Source organism: Canis aureus, chromosome 30 (assembly GCF_053574225.1).
Source record: "Canis aureus isolate CA01 chromosome 30, VMU_Caureus_v.1.0, whole genome shotgun sequence".
Lineage (NCBI taxonomy): Eukaryota > Metazoa > Chordata > Mammalia > Carnivora > Canidae > Canis > Canis aureus.
Genome location: NC_135640.1, coordinates 5,074,924 through 5,095,403, shown reverse-complemented (window position 1 = coordinate 5,095,403; position 20,480 = coordinate 5,074,924). Strand labels below are relative to the sequence as shown.

Sequence of the window (20,480 nt, the reverse complement as noted above, 5' to 3'; positions counted from 1 at the left end):
AAGTTAGCCAACCTACTCTCTTTCAGTGATTAGCTTGGATTAATTTTTTGAGTTTCATTTGCAGAGAACCATGCCTTGAGGTATTTGAAGCATGACAAGAGAATGGGATTAAGCAAAAGACATGTGCAAATATGATTCTAGTGGAGAAGAAGGACTTAGTTGAGTGGCTAGGGAGATATCATTCTCTTCTAATTGTTCTTATTGAAATCATCAGGGACCTCCAAATTGATAAATTCAGAAAACAGCCTTCAATTTTCATCCTATCTTATTGCTTGGCAGTAGTTGCTATAATTTATAGAAGTTCTCTTTTTTAAAAAACCACTTTACTGGGGTGCAATTGGCATATAAAAAGCTGTAAGTATTTAGGTATGTATACAACGTGATATGTTTTAAGATAAGTACATGTGTGAAAACATCACCACAATCTATGCCATAAACATATCCATCAATTCCAAAAGTTTTATCTTGCCCTCTTTATTATTTTTTGGTAATAAGGACGCTTAACAAAATATTCAGAAATAAACCTAACTGGGGCACCTGGGTGGCTCAGTCACGTAAGTGGCTGGCTCTTGATTTTGGCTCAGGTCATGATCTCAGGGTGATTGGCATACGAAAACACATTTAATTTTTGTATGCTGATTTTGTATTCCGCAACTTTGCTGAATTCATTTTTTAGTTCTAATAGGGGTTTTGTTGTATGTGTGTGAAATCCTTAGGATTTTCTACATATAAGATTGTGTCATCTGCAAACAGAGGTAATTTTACTTCTTCTTCTCAGCTTTGGATTCCTTTCTTTTTCTTGCCTGATTGTCCCGGCTAAGACTTCTAGTACTATGTTGAATAGAAACGACAAGAGCAGGCATCCTAGTCTTGCTCCAGATTTTAGAGGAAAAGCTTTCGGTTTGTCACCATTGAGTATGATGTTAGCTGTGAGTTTTTTGTATAAGACCTTTATTGTGTTGAGGTAAATTCCTTTTATACCTAATTTGTTGAGAGTTTTTATCATGAAAGTGTATTGATTTTGTCAAATGCTTTTTCTGCATCTGTTGAGATGATTATGTAATTTTTAGCCTTCATTCTTCTAATATAGTATCACACTGATTCATTGGCATATGTTGAACCGTCTTTGTATCTCAGGTATAAACCCCACTTGGTCCATGTATATGATCCTTGTAATGTACTGTTGAATTTGATTTGTGAATATTTTGTTGAAGAATTTTGCATCTACATTCATCAGAGAAATTGGCAAATTTTCTTTCTTTATGGTATCTTTTATTAGGCTTTGATATCAGGGTGATGCTGGCCTCATAAAATGAGTCTGGAAGTGTTTCCTCTTCTATTTTTAGCAGAGTTTAAGAAAGATTGGTATTAATTTTTTTAATGTTTGGTAGCATTAACTAGGGAAGTCATCTGGTCCTGGGCTTTTTATTTGATAGAATATTTTTTATTTCTTATTCCATTTCCTTATTTGTTATTCATCTATTCATGCTATTTCTTTTTTTTTTTTTAGCATTTTTTTTATTGGTGTTCAATTTACGAACATACAGAATAACCCCCAGTACCCGTCACAATCACTCCCACCCCCCACCCTCCTCCCCTTCTACCACCCCTAGTTCATTTCCCAGAGTTAGCAGTCTTTACGTTATGTCTCCCTTTCTGATATTTCCCACACATTTCTTCTCCCTTCCCTTATATTCCCTTTCACTATTATTTATATTCCCCACATGAATGAGAATATATAATGTTTGTCCTTCTCCGACTGACTTATTTCACTCAGCATAATCCCCTCCAGTTCCATCTATTTCTTTTTGATTCAGTCTTGTTCTATTACAGGTCTTTATGAATTTATCCATTTATTTTACATTTCTAATTCATTGGTTATAATTATTCACAGTAGCCTCTTATGATCATTTTTTTTAAATTTCTGGGGCATCACTTGTAATATCTCTTTTGTTTTTTATTTTATTTAAGAGTCTTCTCTCTTTTTTCTTGATTGGTCTAACTAAAGATTTGTCAGTTTGTTGATCTTTTCATAAAAACCAACTCAGTGATTTTTTTCTATTTTTTTTTACTATTTATTTCATTTATTATTGCTCTAACCTTTTTATTTATTTATTCTGCTAACTTTAGGATGTTTGTTCTATCTTTTTTAATTCCTTGAGAAGTAGAGTTAAATTGTTTAAGATCTTTTTTATTTTTTAATATAGACATTTATTACTATATAATTCTCTCTTCCTACTGCTTTGCTGTACTCTATGATTTTGGTATATTGTGTTTTTATTTTCATTTGTTTCAAGATAGTTTCTAAGTTTCCCTTTGATTTCTTTTTTGACTCAATGGTTGTCTAAGAGTGTATTAACTTCCATGCATTTGTGGATTTTCTCATTTTCCTTTTGTTATTGTAGTCTTCTGATATTATGGCTGGAAAAGATACTTAGAATGATTTTACCCTTCTTAAATTTGTTGAGATTTGTTTTATGACCTAGCATGTAATCTGTCCTGGAAGCTATTCTACATGCAGTCAAGAAGAATGTTTATTCTGCTGTTGGGTAAAACATTTTGTATATGTCCATTAGTTCCATTTATTCTAATGTTGTTCAAATGATGTTTTACCTTACTGATTGTCTCCGTTATTGATTGTGGAGTACTGAAGTCTTCTACTATCATTATATCGTATTATATTATATATCTTTAATCAAATTTTTGTGGTTATAGCTATCCTTTGTGCTCTTATTTTTTTATTGGAGTTCGATGTGCCAACTATATGTATAACACCCATTTCTCATCCGGCCAGGGACACTATATCATACCTAAAGGGTCTATGCAACAAGAAGACCTAACAAACATGAATATTCATGCCCCTAATGTAGGAGCTGCCAAGTATATCAATCAATTAATATTCAAAGTAAAGACCTACTTAGAAAATAATACACTAATAGTAGGAGATTTCAACATGGTACTTTCTGCAAATGACAGATATTCTAGGCAGAACATCACTAAAGAAACAAGGGTCTTAAATGATACACTGGACCGGATGGATTTCACAGATATCTACAGAACTTTACATCAGAACACAACTGAATACACATTCGTCTTTTCCTTGACTTTTAACTGTTCTTTCTATAGAATTTGTTTTTTTTTTTTTTAATTTTTGAAGGGTAATTCTTGAAAGGCAATAGGTTTGGCAAAAGCAAGGAGGAAGAGGAGTGATAAAATCAAGTACCTTGGGCAGCCCGGGTAGCTCAGCGGTTTAGCGCCGCCTTCAGCCGATGGTGTGATCCTGGAGACCTGGAATCGAGTTCCATGTCAGGTTCCCTGCATGGAGCCTGCTTCTCCCTCTGCCTGTGTCTCTGCCTCTCTTTTTCTCTCTGTGTGTGTCTCTTATGAATAAATAAATAAAATCTTAAAAAAAAAAATCTGCCAGTCTGAATTTCTCAACTGAGAACAACCTAGCAATCACATTCTCAACAAAATCTTCCTAGAATCTCTCTACAAATTGTTTTTCAACTTACTGGCCTTTCACCACTCCTATTTGTATATATTTATATTTGAACTTATTACTATTTAGGTGTAGATTATATATAAAAATATCTCTCCCACCCTCATTATGCCATGGTCTTCTGAAAGGCAAGGAATATGTCTTTAATTATGGTGTACTCAGTAACTACTAACTAAAATAAGGTATAAAAAAAGCATCATATGCATATTTAATAAGCAAATGAAAATTCAGTGAATTAATACTCCCTGGGCGTCTTATTAATAGTATCACTCTATTAAAGTCTGTAAACATTTTGCATCTCTGTTTAATTTACCAGCAAAGAGCTCTAATTTTTAGCTTCCTTAAAATCTCAAAATTGTATCAAAATAATAAAATGAATTACAGAAATGTTTTGTAAACAAAAAGTATTATATGCACAAAGTAGACCAGTTTGAATGTTATGAGTCCATAGTTTTTCTGAAGTTCCAAATAGCTACACAAATGCATGCAGGCACATTCACGTCTATACACAAATGAAATTAAATGCTGCCAGATTCATCATCCTTACTGATTCCTACATTTCCCAATGTATAGGAAAAGTATTGGTTTTGCTGATTTGGTAGCCCTGCAACTGAATACTACCAGAGGAGGTATTAACTTCATTCAACTAGCTTTCTTAATTTTCTTATACTACATCATTATTGTCCTCTTAGACTTTAGGTTCCTGAATATGGAAAGTGCATCTTTATATGATACATATCATTATATACAAATAGTCAATAAAAGTCATCTTTAGTAGTGATAATGATTTTCTGAATGGTTATAAACAGGATTGGAAGTAATAAAAAAAAAAACTGATACACAGCAAGAAGAGTCAAGCAGTAGTCCTTTATCATCCATATCCATTACAATACTACTATGCAAAATAGTATGCATTTTAGCTAGCAAAACATTATTTACAACTCCTTGAAACTATACTAGGTGGGAGTGCTACACTTGTTGAATTGCTGAGAGCTCTGGCTTTTTGTGTTCTGTTCTATATGAGCTAAGCAATGCTTTTGACATCATGCAAACTGTTAAATTTTACAAATGAGATGCACAGCTGGAATGTGACTCAACCTCTGCTCTGGCAATCTTTGGATACCTTCACTCCAAGTGACCTAAAGGAAATTTTAATCTAAAAAGTTAAAGAAGGACAACCCAGGTGGCTCAGCAGTTTAGCGCCGCCTTCAGCCTGGGGCCTGATCCTGGGGACCTGGGATCGAGTCCCACCTCAGGTTCCCAGCACGGAACCTCTTCTCCCTCTGCCTATGTCTCTGCCTCTCTCTCTCTGTGTCTCTCATGAATAAATAAATAAAATCTTTAAAAAACAAAAATAAAAATAAAAAGCATAAAAAATAATAAGTTAAAGAAGACAAAGGGTAAGATTTCTAAGGTGTTTCAAAATATACGTCAAATTTTTCATCATTCATTGCGTTTGCAGATGCTGCTTCGGTACTACTGCTCATGTTGCTGATGAAGCCATGCTATATAAAGCACAGCTCTGTCAAATCCAGGAGAACTAATAGAAAGATATTCTTTGTCAGACAAGGGATTGACAAGCATTTTTTCTCTGAAAACTCTCTGATAACCTTGAGAATGGCACCCTGCTTTTATAGGATCCCAAAGAGACACCAGTATCAGGAAGGAAAACAAGAGTTCTTGTGATTTACTTTTGGTTGCTTTAAAGAATTATACAAATGGCAGTGTAACTCTGGGAATTCTGTACATATTTATTTGCTTCATGTTTGAAGAGCTCTCAACAGAGAAACCTTAGCTGAGATGTAAATGAATGAATCAGAGAATCTGTAAAGAGCTGTACTAAGTACATGCATATGTAAGACACATCTTCAGACTTTTTTCCACATATTGACAGTACTGGTACCAAATGACAGAGTCCAGAGAGTTTGTGATAGGAACTTTAAAAATAATCCATGTACAAGGCAATAGGACTGATGGCAGAATGACAGTGAAGAGTCAACCCACTGTTTAACACAACAAGGTTGCATATTTCCTGTATGTTGAAGGAAAATCTGGACAATTCTATATTTGAAACATCCTGTCAGTACTGCACCATGAAGGCTGCTCACAGAGTAAGGCAACTCCAGAAGCAGAAGGATCTGTGGAACACAAGAAATTTTGGAAGATGACAGCATAGACTTAAATGTCATCCCAGATCTCCACAGGAGACCTGAAACCCCACCATGCCAAATAATGGGCTCTTAGGCTCCTCCACTACCAGTCCTCCTTCAGCCCCCTCTTCCCTACTCCCCTTTCTCTTCCTCACTCTAGTTATGCTTTCCCATGTTTGTGTATCCCACAGACATTCCATGGAGTCTATAAGCTAAACCAATAATCAACTAGTGAAGAAGTCTAGAGCAAAATATTTAAGGAGGCATTTACTCTCAGGACTCTGTATGTACCTCCTTAAGTTTTGCTCACTAGGAACCTTATTGTTTCATCTCACTTCCATATGTGAGGAAAGGATATAATGGAATGTCTTAGTTCAAGATGCTATAACAACATACCATAGACGTGGTGGTTTACAAGCAACAGAAATTTATTTCTAACAATTCTAGAGGCAAGGAAGTCTCAGATCAAAGTAGTCACAGATTCAGTATCTAGAGCTTGTTTCCTGGTTTACAGATGGTTGTCTTCCTTCTTCTAATCCTCTCAGGGAAGAGGAGAAGAGGGAGCTTTCTGGGCTCTTTTTTAAAGGACACTAATCTCATTCATGAGGGTTCCACCCTCATACCTAATCACTTCCCAAAGGCCCCACCTTCTAATACCATCACATTGAGGATCAGGTTTCAACATAATGAATTTGGGGGAGACATAAATATTCAGTCTTTAGCACGGAGTAACTTTGGAATCCTCTCTGATGCACTGCAGGAATTTGACTAGCTTTAACAATTTATTGAAACTTATAGAACCTTATCATCAGATTTATTGGTTTTTGTTGCTTTCTGGCTTCAATCTTGGCCTAATATTCGAAGGAACAAGAAAAATATCCTTTAACTTCTTGTTCCCGATAGAACAACATAGAGAGTTTAATTCAGGTTTTTCACTGTTATAAACAGCTCAGTCTCATATGCATACTATTTTACTTCATTTAAATTATTTCTGCATGATAAATATCCAGCAGTAGTATTACTAGTCAAATAATATGAACATTATTGGGACATGTTGCTTATTGCCAAGATTCTTTTGAAAAGAATTTGACAAATTGTTATTGTAAATTTGTATGGTTGTATTCATTTCTCCACAACCTGATTCACATAAAAGAATTTAATTGCTAATCCAATTGGCATAAGACAATAAGATTTTATTCTCAACCCTTGAATATTTTTATATATTTGTGTCAATTGGTTTATCTTTTGGCTTATTTTCATAGGGCAGTTTTATTTTTCATCCAGATTTGTGAGTTTGGATCTTTTAGGTTCATAGAAGGATGCTAGAATTTTAGTAAATTATCTCATTAACTAGACTCTTATTTTTCTTCTTTTTTTCCTTTGAAATCACTATTATAGTGTTATTCCTTTTCAAAGTATCTTCTGGTTTTGTTTTGGTTTTTTTTCCCTGCTCATGCTGGTTATGGCAAATTGTAGAAAGAAATATAACTGGAAAATTAAATAATTTATTTATTAATAAAAAAACTTTATGATTAACCAGTATCCCCATCATGCCAACATATAAGATCATAAAGTTTTAATGTTTGTAATAATAAAAGAACATTAGCTCTATGAAGTAAAATGTTTTTATATTTTATAAATTTCCTAAAATGAGATTCAGTATTAATTACTGTTTCTACCAAAATCCATGCTTAAGATTGACAAACTACAGACTTTAGTAAAATTAGGACAAATTTAATATTGAATGTGAAAAACTTAATTCAAATTTATTGGACCTCTTTTCAAGGATATTGCACTGAAAATTTTAATTTTTAACTTTAATATTCTGCTTTTTTTACATTTCTGTATAGATATTTTAATTTCCTTTTGAGCAGTAGAAATACTTCAACCCAACTTTGGGAAGTAATAATAATGAGCAAGACTAAATCTTAAAATCTGATAGACAAAAGTGAAATAAATAGACATGAATAGATATTTTAATAACATTAGTTTCCTAGAATTATGAACCATTTTACCATGATTTATAATTAAATTCAGAGAATGGGATGTATTGCTTACTGCTATTTCCAAGATGTTGAGAAATATGCATTAAGATAGTCACATATCATCAAAGGTGCAATTAGATATTTGGAAATAGAGTAATATGTTGCTTTAGAATAGTTACTTAATAGCACTTCATAAAAAGATGGATAAAAAAGATGGATCATATTTTTACATTGTTTAAATTTAAGAAGTAAAATGTAAGGAATAAGTTTGAGAGTTGATACTGGTACACTTGGTTTAAATGAACCTCATAAATGTGTTATTATTTTTAGTTACTATTAATGTTACTAGTTTCTATCTTAAAGGCAAAGGAATAAACCCAGAATAAAGTGGCTAAGATTTACAAATTTGACCAGCAGTAGTATTTATTACCCTATTTGTGTTTTGTAAGTTTTGCATGACCATTTGAATACTAATTCAGGTAAAACTAATAAATTTATCTTGAATGATACTAAATATGACCAAATCAAAAGTCAGTGTAAGCACTCTGGAACATGCCAAATAAAACAATTTTTTTAAATCAAAGGTTATATTCATTGATTTCCTGATTAATACAAGCAATAATAGGATTGCCAATTTTAAAACAAAGGCTTAAAATAAGTTATATTTATACAATCCTTATATTTTTCAAGTTACTTCCAAAGATTTTATCAACTCTGTGAATTAGGAAAGACCAAAATTATTGGCTACTTTTTTTTTCCCATGAGAAATTGACCCCAGCTGACATAGCTAGCAACCTTATGGTATTCTACCCTTAATCCCACAAAGCGTGAATGTAGTATGCTATTAACTCATTCTGTATTAAATGTTAATGATTTGATGTCCCACACCTGCTGGAAAAGAGCCCTCCCATAATCCCAAAAATCTCAAATATTTGTGATTGCCTTTCCGTTTTTGATAGCACTAGTCTTGCTCCCCTGTGTAGAATAGTTTCATAAGGAGCAGGTCAATGAATTCATTCTCTCAAATGTCATAATTAAATTTGTTCCCAGTTCTCTATCTTATCCAATGTCTGGTAAATATTGTTATAAATGTTCATTACAAAAAGAATAGCCAAATATCCTTATTTAGTATGCATTGCATAACACAGCTATTACAGTTTATATTTTCTCTCTCTCTCACCACACACACATACACACACACACACACACACACACATACACACACACCTTTTTCTCTTCTTTGATTTCTAAACCTGATGTTTCACTTTTAAAAGTGGCTATTGGTGGGGGAGGAAGTGGAAGGACTACATCAGTACATCAGAGACAGGGTATATTTTGGCTGGAAAAGTTTTGGGAGAATATAAAAGAAATAATTTCATTTATTTTTTTTAAGGAGAAGCTAAGAAGAGAGGGTGAGATTAAGTGGACTGTGAGCCTCTCGCTGACTTCTCACAAGAGCAGGAACGTGAGGAGGCAGAGTGGTGATAAAAACCAGTGATTCAATCTATCACAATATGGTGAGCATTCTCAGATTTAAATGATGAAGAAAAATAAGTTGTGAATTAAGGAGAATATGATTTAAAAAACAATGTAGTAAATCAAAGAACTAAAAGCAGAAGTGACAATGGGGATGATGAGAGTCATGAATACTGTTTCTAGGAAGGGCCACCACCACTGACTAATTGGTTCACTAATGGTGAGTAGTGTTTAAAGGTGCAAGGAAGATAGCCCCAAGAACCTACTGGAAGCAGCTAGAACTTAGGATGTTGCTAAGAGAACATTTGAGTGAGTGAACATGAATGAAAGAAAAAGTAAATTAAGAAAAATTCTTCTAGAAAATGAAAAAGACACAAAATACAGTATCAGAAAGAAAACCTAAAGAATATCAGATTCTTAATAATTTTAATAATCATCATCACTTTGAAGATCCGATTTTTCATTTGGAGAGATGAAGTTCTCATTAATAGAATAACAAGTCGGTTTTAACTCTTATCTCTCCATATTTCTGAGACTATTAGATGTCATGGTCAAAGTATTTTAATCACACCCCCTGCTTATCTTACTCAGACTGCTTACTGCCCAGTGTGACGGGACCATTCATAGCTTACCTATGCAATACACAGTCTGCACAACCCATACACATACCTCTGATCCTAAGCATAAATGAGAAATCAAACCACACAACACATGGTGTGGTCTCACCACACAACAAATGGTGTGGTCTCAGGAAAAGCAATGGATTAAGAGTCATAAGATCTTAGATCCATATACCTAGCTGGCTGACATTATTCAAATCAGTCTCTCTGAATCCCTGTGTGTTTATTAGCAAAATGATCATAATAACATTTACCTTCCAAACCTTACACAGTTGTCTGAGTTAATCAAATAATATTTCATAAAATTTCAAGTTTTAAAGAAATACATGTTATTATTTAGGATATATTTTTTTAAGACTGTATTTATTTATCATGAGAGACACACAGAGAGGCAGAGACACAGGCAGAGGGAGAATCAGTCTCCACGCAGGAAGCCCGATGAGGGACTTGATCCCAGGACCCCAGGATCATGCCCTGAGCCAAAGGCAGATGCTCAACCATTGAGCCACCCAGGCGTCCCTATTATTTAGGATATTAATGCACTATTAGATAACTCTGTTGCCATATATATATGGATTTTAATAGTTGTTAACAAACAGTCTGGCATACTATATCATGTAAGCTACAATTCCAAACTAGAAGTATTTATTTAATAAATGAACAAATTTTTTTTGCTAAATGGATAGCCAAAATATTACTATGAAATTACTTTAAAGTTTATACTAATTTGTAATTCTATATATTAGATTTTTAAAGCCCAGTGGTTCCCAGTTTCCTTAATACTCTTTTAAAAAGTTTTTTATTTTCCCAGGATATTGATTCTCAGTGTTGATAGAGAATATCAACAATTTATAGGCCCATGCAGTCTACTTTGCAGTTTATTGTCCTTTTCAGGACCTCAAGATGTAGGAAATGCTCTTGGAATCTCAGTCCTTTTCCCTTCTTTACCTACATTCATATTATCTCAACTTTTCCCATGGCTTAAAAAATTTACATATACAGAGGTTTTCCAAATTTATAGCCTCAGTTCTGAATTCTCCATGACCTCTAGACTTAGACACCACATGGCTCTGCACCATCTTTGTATATCCAGTCTATATCTCCAGATAACTTCTCAGTGTTCTATCTAAAATTGTTTCTCCCAATTTTCCCTATTTTTCTTATAGTGTCACTAAATCCTCAGTTGCTTAAGTCAAAAATATGGGTGTCATTCGTGACCCCTTCCTTTCCCTCTCATCCTCATTCAATCCATCATCAAGTCCTACTGATTCTACTATAATATATATCCCTTATCATGTCCTATAAAATCTACATGATCATATTCCTGGCCACTATTTTAAGCTCATCTATATAAAATAGGCCTTTTTACTTGGCACTCTTCATAGCACAAAGTCTTCTTGGATATTATATTTCTATTTATGTGGGTTTCTTATTGTCTCTCTCCCCTATTAGGAAAGGACTTGTCCAGTTTTATTCTCAGGTCCATGCATACAGTACTGCCTGGCACAATAATACTTGTGAATGAATTAATTCAATTGTATGAGTTCATCAGTGGAAACAGTCTTGGAATCTATGGGAATCAGATTAAACAGCTGTATATGATCATCAGTGTGCTAGGTGTGCTTCCATAAATGTAGTCTTTGTTTACAAAATACATCCTTGGCATCCCTTTTGAATACAGAGAACCAAAAATATATTGATTCAAAGATATAATTCTGCCTATTTTCAGCTCAGGTTAATTCTGTATGGAAGCTCTCAAAAACTAAAAAAGGGAAAGCCATTTTTGTTTCTGTTTGAATTCTTCATCTCTCCAACTTCCATCCCTACCTCCTGAATATTTATACTTAGGAACAATATACTTCTTTCCTTTCATAGCCAAAAATGATGTTTAGACTTGATGATATGATCATAAAAAGTAATGTTATGCCAAATCCTTTCAAATTGTGCAATAGCTAAAGCACATAAAAATATGTCATGATGGAAAAATCTGTTCTCCTACTCTTCAAGTCTCTTATTTGCCCCAACAACTTTTCAGACAAGAGCCATAATAAATTAACTTTGCAGTGGATTCACATCCACAAAAGTAGTGTCTGCTTCAAAGCTTTAAGTTGTATTTGATATATTTAAATAATCCCAAATAATAACCCCCAGAGTTGTCTGGACCTGACTGATAATGAATTTTATAGCTTAGTATAGTGTTCATTTGCTTGGGCTTGCAATAAATTAACTACCAATAAATGTATGAAATGTGGTATGGTAAAATCTCTGGTTTCTCTCTTCTGAATTTATATGAGTAATTACTAAAGCATGTCTCATTGTTTTCAGGTCAAACTTAACCTCCTGATCATGGTACTTGTACCTCCACCCATATCCTATATGTTGGTTGATGGTATCTTTTATATTCAGTCTCCCAAACCAGAAGATTCATTTCTTAATGCCCAGCTTTCCTTCATTTCATATACCTATTGGGTCACCATATCCTCTCAGTTCTACTTACAAAATATCTCTGGCATCTCTTCCCTTTTCTCCAGCACTGTGACTTCTTCAAAAGATTGACCATTCTAGTCTCACAGAGGTGTTTTTACTTGGTGTCTGACTGTACCACACCTTCCCTGTAAAACCAGAGAGGGGTCATCTCAGAATCATGTCCCTAAGAAGCAGTAAGGTTTGGAAATGGTAGGTGGAGAGATGCTACTTTGAGATAGGAAATTCTACCAAAAAAAAAAAAAAACGTAAGTAATGATAGGAGACAGGCAGAGTTTCAGATCCTATCTTTGTCTCTACCAGTGGTCATCCCAGGCAAGCCCCTCTCTGGAACTTAATGTAACCATATTTGACTTTGAGATGATAATTCACACTTCATAGGATTATTGTAAAAATTATATAAGATCGTGTTACTAAAAGATATTCATTGACATGTATTCTATGTTTCTGCAAATTCTCTTCTAGAATAGCTGGAAGCTATATCCCTTCATGCTGTTGTCTTGCTCTGTATATATCAGTGATTCTTTCTCAGGATGCCTGGGTGGCTCAGGAATCAAGTCCTGCATTGGGCTTCCTAAGAGGAACCTCCTGTGCCTATGTCTCTGCCTCTCTCTCTCTCTCTGTCTCTCATGAATAATAAATAAAATATTTTTTAAAATGTCTCTCTAGGTGAGAAACAAAAATACACATTTTTTTCAGCATTCTCTCCCCTAGCCTTGCATATTTTTCCAAGCTCACTTCTGACACTTTTTCTTAGCTGCTTGACTTTCTTTTTTCACTCCTTTGTACCCACATGACCAGTCTCTCCAATTAGAATGCCTCTCACCACTTTCTGCTTTATGTCCAGTGAATGCCCAGTAGTTTCAGATAAAGTTCTTTATAAAGTTTTGTCAGCCTAGGCCTCATCCTAGTTAGTTTTTCTCAGCTAGTATTCCCCTTACACTTTGATATGTCTCTATAAGCATATATCTTGTCATATTGATACTGTTTATATACTCTTTGTCTTACCCACTATCAAATAAATTCTTTGAATGGATGACAGTACCACACCACCTAAAATATGCTTGAGGTTCATAAATAATGAATGGCCAATGGAAGGTGTTATTATCATTATTCCTGTTCCCTCTATCTATTGAAAAATTTATTTCCAAGATTTTGTCAAACCATACTACCTATTTTAACTCTATATCATAAACAAATATTATTTTTATGTAAAGCTATTTTCATGTAATTCTGAACATCAAGATTTAAAAGCCTAAACAAATACTCAAATACTCACTCTGGTATGTCTGGGTTTCTCATTTGCATAAAAATAATGTTCTGCAATGAGATTTTAAGATTAGAAATTTCCGAGGGGGCAGGGCAAGCTGGCGCAGGAGTAGGGTCCTCACCTGACCCGGCCCCGCCCACTCACCTAGATAACTTCCAAACATCCCGAACACCTATGAATTCGACCTGAGATTTAAAGAGAGAATGGTTGGACGCTACAGAGGGAAGGCTTTTCGCTTCTAACAAGATAGGAAGGCAGAAAAAAATAAAGAAGAATCGAGTGGGGGAGGGGCATCACGAGGAGCCGGGCTAAGGGGGGTGGCAGGAGCCTCCGGACAGGAGAGCCCCGCCCGGAGATGCGGGAACTTTAAAAATCCACACGGATCCTTCCCGGAGGGAAAGTGCTCAGCAGAGAAATAGGGCAGAAGCGCAGGAGGGGCGGGGATGCCTCCAGTCTCCCGGGGTCACTGGGAGAGGAGGGCGCCCAGGGAGAGAACACCCACACTGTAGCCAATCTCGGGAAAGGGCTGGACCGCTGCCAGGCAGGTCCTGGGGTGAAGCCGGTCAGTCAGTGGGGGGCTCTGGGCAGAGGGGTCTATGCCCTGCTGCCTTTGGGAGCTGCGCCCGGGAGAGCAATTCCAGTAGTGCAGGCTCTGGATCCCAAGGCGCCAGGGACACAGACCCTGAGCCTGCGCTACCCCTGGGACAAGTGGAGGTGGGGAGGGCCCAGGACAGCAAGGACTCTCCTGCCACTGGGCACCCCCGAGCTGTACAGGTCAGCGCCCCTACTTGGGGAGCACGTAGAGCAGTGTGGACTGGGAGCTGCGGGTGCTTACTGGGGGAGCTGACTTCAGGGCTAGAGACCTGGATTCCACCAGTGTTGTTGATCCTCCTTGTGTCACCCTGTGCCTGGGGCGAGGGGGGGCGGCGAGGGGACAGGGGCCTCACCGGATAAACAGCTCCAACTGAGCCCCCGGCAGAGGGGCAGTCATCTCCCCCCCCCCACACCCCGTGCATACACCTGAGAGCACAGCAGGCCCCTCCCCTCAGAAAACCAGCTGGAAGGACAGAGGAAGAGCAAGTTCTCGACCAAGCAGCGCTGGAAGGCTCCAGGGGAAATCAAGGGATTTACACTATATAGAACCAGAAGGTACCCCCATCCCCCTCTTTTTTCATTTTTATAGCAGCCTAAAAATTTCCAATATTTTTTCTCTTTTCCCACCTTAACTACAATATTTTACCAACTCTTCATTTTTAAGTTTCTTCCTTTTTGACTTTCATATTTCTACAATTACAGGTCTTACATATATTTTCCACTTCTAGATTCCCTTCAACATAATTTAATTTTGGGAGATATATGAGATACAGGCTTTGGTTTTGTGTTTTTTGTTTTCTCTGCCTCCTTTTGTTCTACAATGGTGGAGGTCATACCTTCTAAAACATTACCAGCATGCACCCAGAACCAAGTGGGATACCATGCTGGTTCATTCTGTTAGATTATATTCTCTATTCCTGCCCCCCTCTTTAATCTCATTTATGTTTTGGTGGTCAATGTTAGGGCTCTCTATAAATATTTCTGGTCTATATAAATTTGGGACTGAGCATCTTCTAATATGCTTAGAACTTAATATACTCAGAACCAAGAGGATAGCCCTTTAGGACCTCTCAGGTAGACTACATTCTCCCTCCACTATAACTTCTTCACCACTGCCATTTCCTGGTCCGTCCCACCCCCCACCCCCACCCCCCGCCCTTTATCTCCTCTTTTTTTTTCTCTCTTTTTTTTTCCTCTTTATTTGTGCTTTTTCTCTTCTCTTTTTCTTTTCTCTTTTTTTTTTCTCCCTTGGGATTCTTGGCCTTTTCTTTTTTGCTATTTTCTTTTAAAGTTTGTTTTTCACTTTAGTGCTCCTTTTGTTTTATTCTGTTATGACCTTCTTTTTCATTTTCTGGTCTCTGACCTCATCAGAATAATCTAGGGTGGAATTTAACTTAGGTCGTAGTTGACATTTTTTACTCACCGCACTCATACAACCACTCTGCACTGACCAAAATGACTAGAAGGAAGAACTAACCAGAAAAGAAAGAATCAAAACCAGTACTCTCTGCCCCAGAGTTACGAATATGGATTACAATTCGAAGTCAGAGCCAATTCAGAAGCACAATTATAAAGTTACTGGTGGCTCTGGAAAAAAGAATTAAGAACTCTAGAGACTTTGTTACTGCAGAATTTAGATCTAATCAGGCTGAAATTAAAAATCAATTAAATGAGATGCAATCCAACTGGAGGTCTGAATGACTAGGGTTAATTACGTGGAAGAGAGAATGAGTGACATAGAAAACAAGTTGATGGCAAGGAAGGAAGCTGGGGAAAAAGAGAAAAAAAAATTAAAAGACCCTGAGGAAAGGTTAAGGGAAATAAATGACAGCCTCAGAAGGAAAAATCTATGTTTAATTGGGGTTCCAGAGGGCGCTGAAAGGGACAGAGGACCAGAAAGCATATTTGAACAAATCATAGCTGAGAATGTCCCTTACCTGGGGAAGGAAACAGGCATTCAGATCCAGGAGATAGAGCAGTTCCCCCCCAAAATCAATAAAAACCATTCAACACCTCAACATTTAATAGTGAAATTTGCAAATTCCAAAGATAAAGAGAAAAGCCTTAAAGCAGTGAGGGACAAGAGATTCTTAACTTATATGGGGAGAAATCCCAGATTAATAGCAGACTTCTCCACAGAGACATGGCAGGCCAGAATGGGCTGACAGCATATATTCAGGGTACTAAATGAGAAGAACATGCAGCCAGGAATACTTTATCCAGCAAGCTGTCATTCAGAATAGAAGGAGAGATAAAGAGCTTCCAGGATAGGCAGAAACTGAAAGAATATGTGACCACCAAACTGGCTCTGCAAGAAATATTAAGGAGGACCCTATAAAAGACAGAAGAAGCCCAAAGAAACAGTTCTCAGAAACAGGGACTGAATAGGTATTATGATGACAGTACATTCATATCTTTCAATAGTTACTCTGAATATGAATGGGTTAAATGATCCCATCAAAAGACACAGGGTTTCAGACTGGATAAAAAAAAGCAAGACCTATCTATTTGCTGTCTACAAGAGACTCATTTTAGACCTAAGGACACCTAGAGCCTGAAAATGAAAAGGTGGAGAACCATTTACCATTCAAGTGGTCCTCAAAAGAAAGCAGGGGTAGCCATCCTCATATCCGATAAATTAAGTTTATCCCAAAGACTGTAGTAAGAGATGGAGAGGGACACTGTATCATACCTAAAGGGTCTATCCAACAAGAAGACCTAACAAACATGAATATTTATCCCCCAAATGTGGGAGCTGCCAAGTATATCAATTAATATTCAAAGTAAAGGTATACTTAGATAATAACACACTAATAGTAGGAGATTTCAACATGGTACTTTCTGCAAATGACAGATGTTCTAAGCAGAACATGAACCAAAGAAACAAGGGCCTTAAAGATACCCTGGACCAGATGGATTTCACAGATATTTACAGAACTTTCCACCGAATGCTACTGAATACACATTCTTCTCAAGTGCACATGGAACTTTCTCAGAATAGACCACGTACTGGGTCACAAATCACTCTCAACTGATACCAAAAGATTGGGTTGTCCCCTGCATATTTTCAGACCACAATGCTTTGAAACTAGAACTCAATGATAAGAATAAATTTGGAAGAAATTCAAACACATATAGTTTAAAGAGCATCTTACTAAAAGATGAATGGGCCAATCAGGAAATTAGATAAGAATTAAAAAGATTCATGGAAACTAATGAAGATACAGCCATTCAAAGTCTTTGGGATACAGCTAAAGCAGTCCTAAGAGGGAAATAAATCAAAATACAAGCCTCCCTCAAAAACTTGGAAAAAACTCAAATACACAAGGTATTTGGTATGCATCCAAAGGGACTGGAGAAAGAACAGCACATAAAGCCTACACCAACCAGAAGAAGAGCGATAATAAAGATTCGAGCAGAACTCAATGATATAGAGACCAGAACTACAGAGCAGATCAACAAAACCAGGAGTTGGTTCTTTGAAAGAATTAATAAGATAGATAAACATCTAGCCAGCCTTATTAAAAAGAAAAAAGACTCAAATTAATAAAATAATGAATGACAAGGAATAGATCACAACCAATACCAAGGAAATTTAAACAATTTTAAAAATGTATTATGAGCTATAAGCCAACAAATTAGGCAATCTAGAAGAAATGGAGGCGTTTCTGGAAAACTACAAATAACCAAACAGAAACAGAAACATCTTTCTTGAACAGAAAGATAAAGAAAACCTGCACAGGCCAATAACCAGTGAGGAAGTTGAAGCAGTCATCAAAAACCTCCCAAAACACAAAAGTCCAGGGCTAGATGGTAAACATTAACAAGACAGGAAACAACAAATGTTGGAGAGGATGTGGAGGAAGAGGAACCCTCTTGCACTGTTGGGAATGTGAACTGGTGCAGGCACTCTGGAAAACTGTGTGGAGGTTCCTCAAAGAATTAAAAATAGAGCTGCACTATGACCCAGCAATTGCCCTGCTGGGGATTTACCCCAAAGATGCAGATGCAGTGAAATGCCGGGACACCTGCACCCTGATGTTTATAGCAGCGATGTCCACAATAGCCAAACTGTGGAAGGAATTTGGTGTCCATCGACAGGTGAATGGATAAAGAAGATGTGGTCTATATATACAATGGAATATTACTCAGCCATCAGAAATGATGAGTACCCACCATTTGCTTCGACGTGGATGGAACTGGAGGATTTTATGCTGAGTGAAGTAAGTCAATCGGAGAATGACAAACATTACATGGTTTCACTCATATGGGGAATATAAAAAATAATGAAAGGGATTATAGGGGAAAGTAGAGAAATTAGTGTGAAATATCAGAGAGGGTGGACAAAACATGAGAGACTCCTAACCCTGGGAAACTAACAAGGGGTAGTGGAAGGGGAGGTGGGCAGGGGGATGAGGTGACTTGTGAAGGGCACTGAGGGGGGCACTTGATGTGATGAGTACTGGGTATTATACTATGTGTTGGAAAATCGAACTTCAGTTTAAAAATTAAAAAAATAGAAATTTCAAAGTCCTGGTTTTTTTTAAAAAATCGCCCTTAGTAAAAATTAATCATATTTTAGGCACTTTATTTAAATAAATTAGAAAACATTAAAGCATAATTTCATCAACCTTCAAAATAATCCCTCACCTTTTATTCCCAAATTTCTTTCATATTACAAATTGGTGCTGAAAGAGGTATCTTCCTTTATAGCCTTGAGAAATACTTCTTCCTTGGAAAAGGATGAGGTGATGTGGGAATAACCAGCATCCCCCTATTGTACCACATTTAGCCTCAAGGCCAAAGGTGACCACACACATCCACAATCTGTATCTTTCTCTCCTAGGATAACTTAATGAACTTCTATGGTTCCCTGCACTGGGTCTTCATCACTAAGGAAAAGGTCAGAGAGAGAAAAGTATTTGAGCCTCTAGCCAGCAAGCCTAATATATGGTAGATCTAGACCATAATGTTTGAAGAATTTTTATAATATTATATGGGGAGGAGTAGGGTAATTGTACGGTCTCTTCCCATACATGTGATGTGTTTATATTTTTACATTATTTTAAGATCTTTTTATAAATCTTGCCGTATCTCCTAAGAAATTTGGTAGGTTATCTATGTTTTTACATTCTTCGGTTTGTGTATGAAAATTTTCAAGAACCCACTCTATAAAATAAACGACAAAGTGAGGAACTTGTACTTTGTACTTCCTGACAGAACATGAGTTGAGTGTCATTCAAGTTCAATTAGTGAATCATTAAAAATATTAGTCTCATGCCTGGGGAAGATAAGAATATCTTTAGCTCCTTTTCATTACTTTAAAAGGAATTTTCTAACAAAGTTTAAGTATAAATATGACTCTTAATTATCTATAGCAATGGGGAATGGAAAATTTAAACCTATAGATAATCAAAAATTTTATTTAATGAGCACATTACACATTTCTTCCCAATGAGCTTCTTAATGCTGCTCAGGGTTGAGAATTAACTAGTGTGAATTCTATCTTTTTGTATTTGACACTTCACCCATGGAGGATGAAGTCATCAGTGGTAAATTAGGCACTCAATAGAGAGTAGACAGAAAAGATTGAAACCAGAAACCAAAGGACTTAAATCACCCAGAAAATTCACATCTAGTCCCTGAAATTTTAAAATAAAATAATTTTTCATTTTGGTTTTATTACAGCAATGAACATTCTAAGAAGTAAATACAAAACATTTTGAGTGTGTGGATTTTCTATAAAAGATTATCTCTTATCATTTGAAAGTATAGATTAGTATCTTTGATTCAACTTTCTGAATCAAACAGTGAAAAAACTATTTCATACTGTCTGAGGTCCATTCCTTCCTGAGCAACAAAACAGAGAAAAAGAAAAAGAAATTTTCTGTTTTCCTTTTGGTTTTTTCAGGTGCTTTTCATCAACAGAAAACCATTTGTAGGTATGGTCCCATTTCAAAGGTAGACAAGTAACAGTTTTTATTTGTGGTGTAAAGTCAGCATGCAAAAAAAAGTTGATAAGATCTTTCCAGATGATATCTTTGGTTCTACCCATCCCTTTGAAAAGACTCACCACCCAGCCAGCCGGTAAAGTCCAGGAAAGCTGCAACCACACATAGCTTCCTCCACAGACTCCCCAACACTTCCTACTGCCTATTGCACAACTTCAGTTGTGTCTTGAAACTCTGATAATTTGGTTGGGTGACTTCATGAGAATTAGCCACTAATTTCTGAAGGGGTATTCATTTTCATTTACTATCATTTGAGGATAAGTAATATTCTATATTTGCATGTAACATGCAGAATCTGAAATATTTTCAACAGAACTGTAAATATAATCTCAGCGAAAAGATTAACTATTCCTAGTTTAATATTTGTAACCCCAAAATAGTAGTCTAACAT

At 36.1% G+C, this 20,480-nt stretch overlaps 2 protein-coding genes across 2 annotated transcripts in view; both read left to right on the top strand.

The window, feature by feature from the left end:
- The window catches only part of HTR1F (5-hydroxytryptamine receptor 1F), a 159,802-nt gene that overhangs the window by 14,887 nt on the left and 124,435 nt on the right, over positions 1–20,480 (top strand). The window lies entirely within an intron of this gene.
- Positions 1–20,480, top strand: part of LOC144301544 (uncharacterized) — a 115,650-nt gene that overhangs the window by 15,922 nt on the left and 79,248 nt on the right. The window lies entirely within an intron of this gene.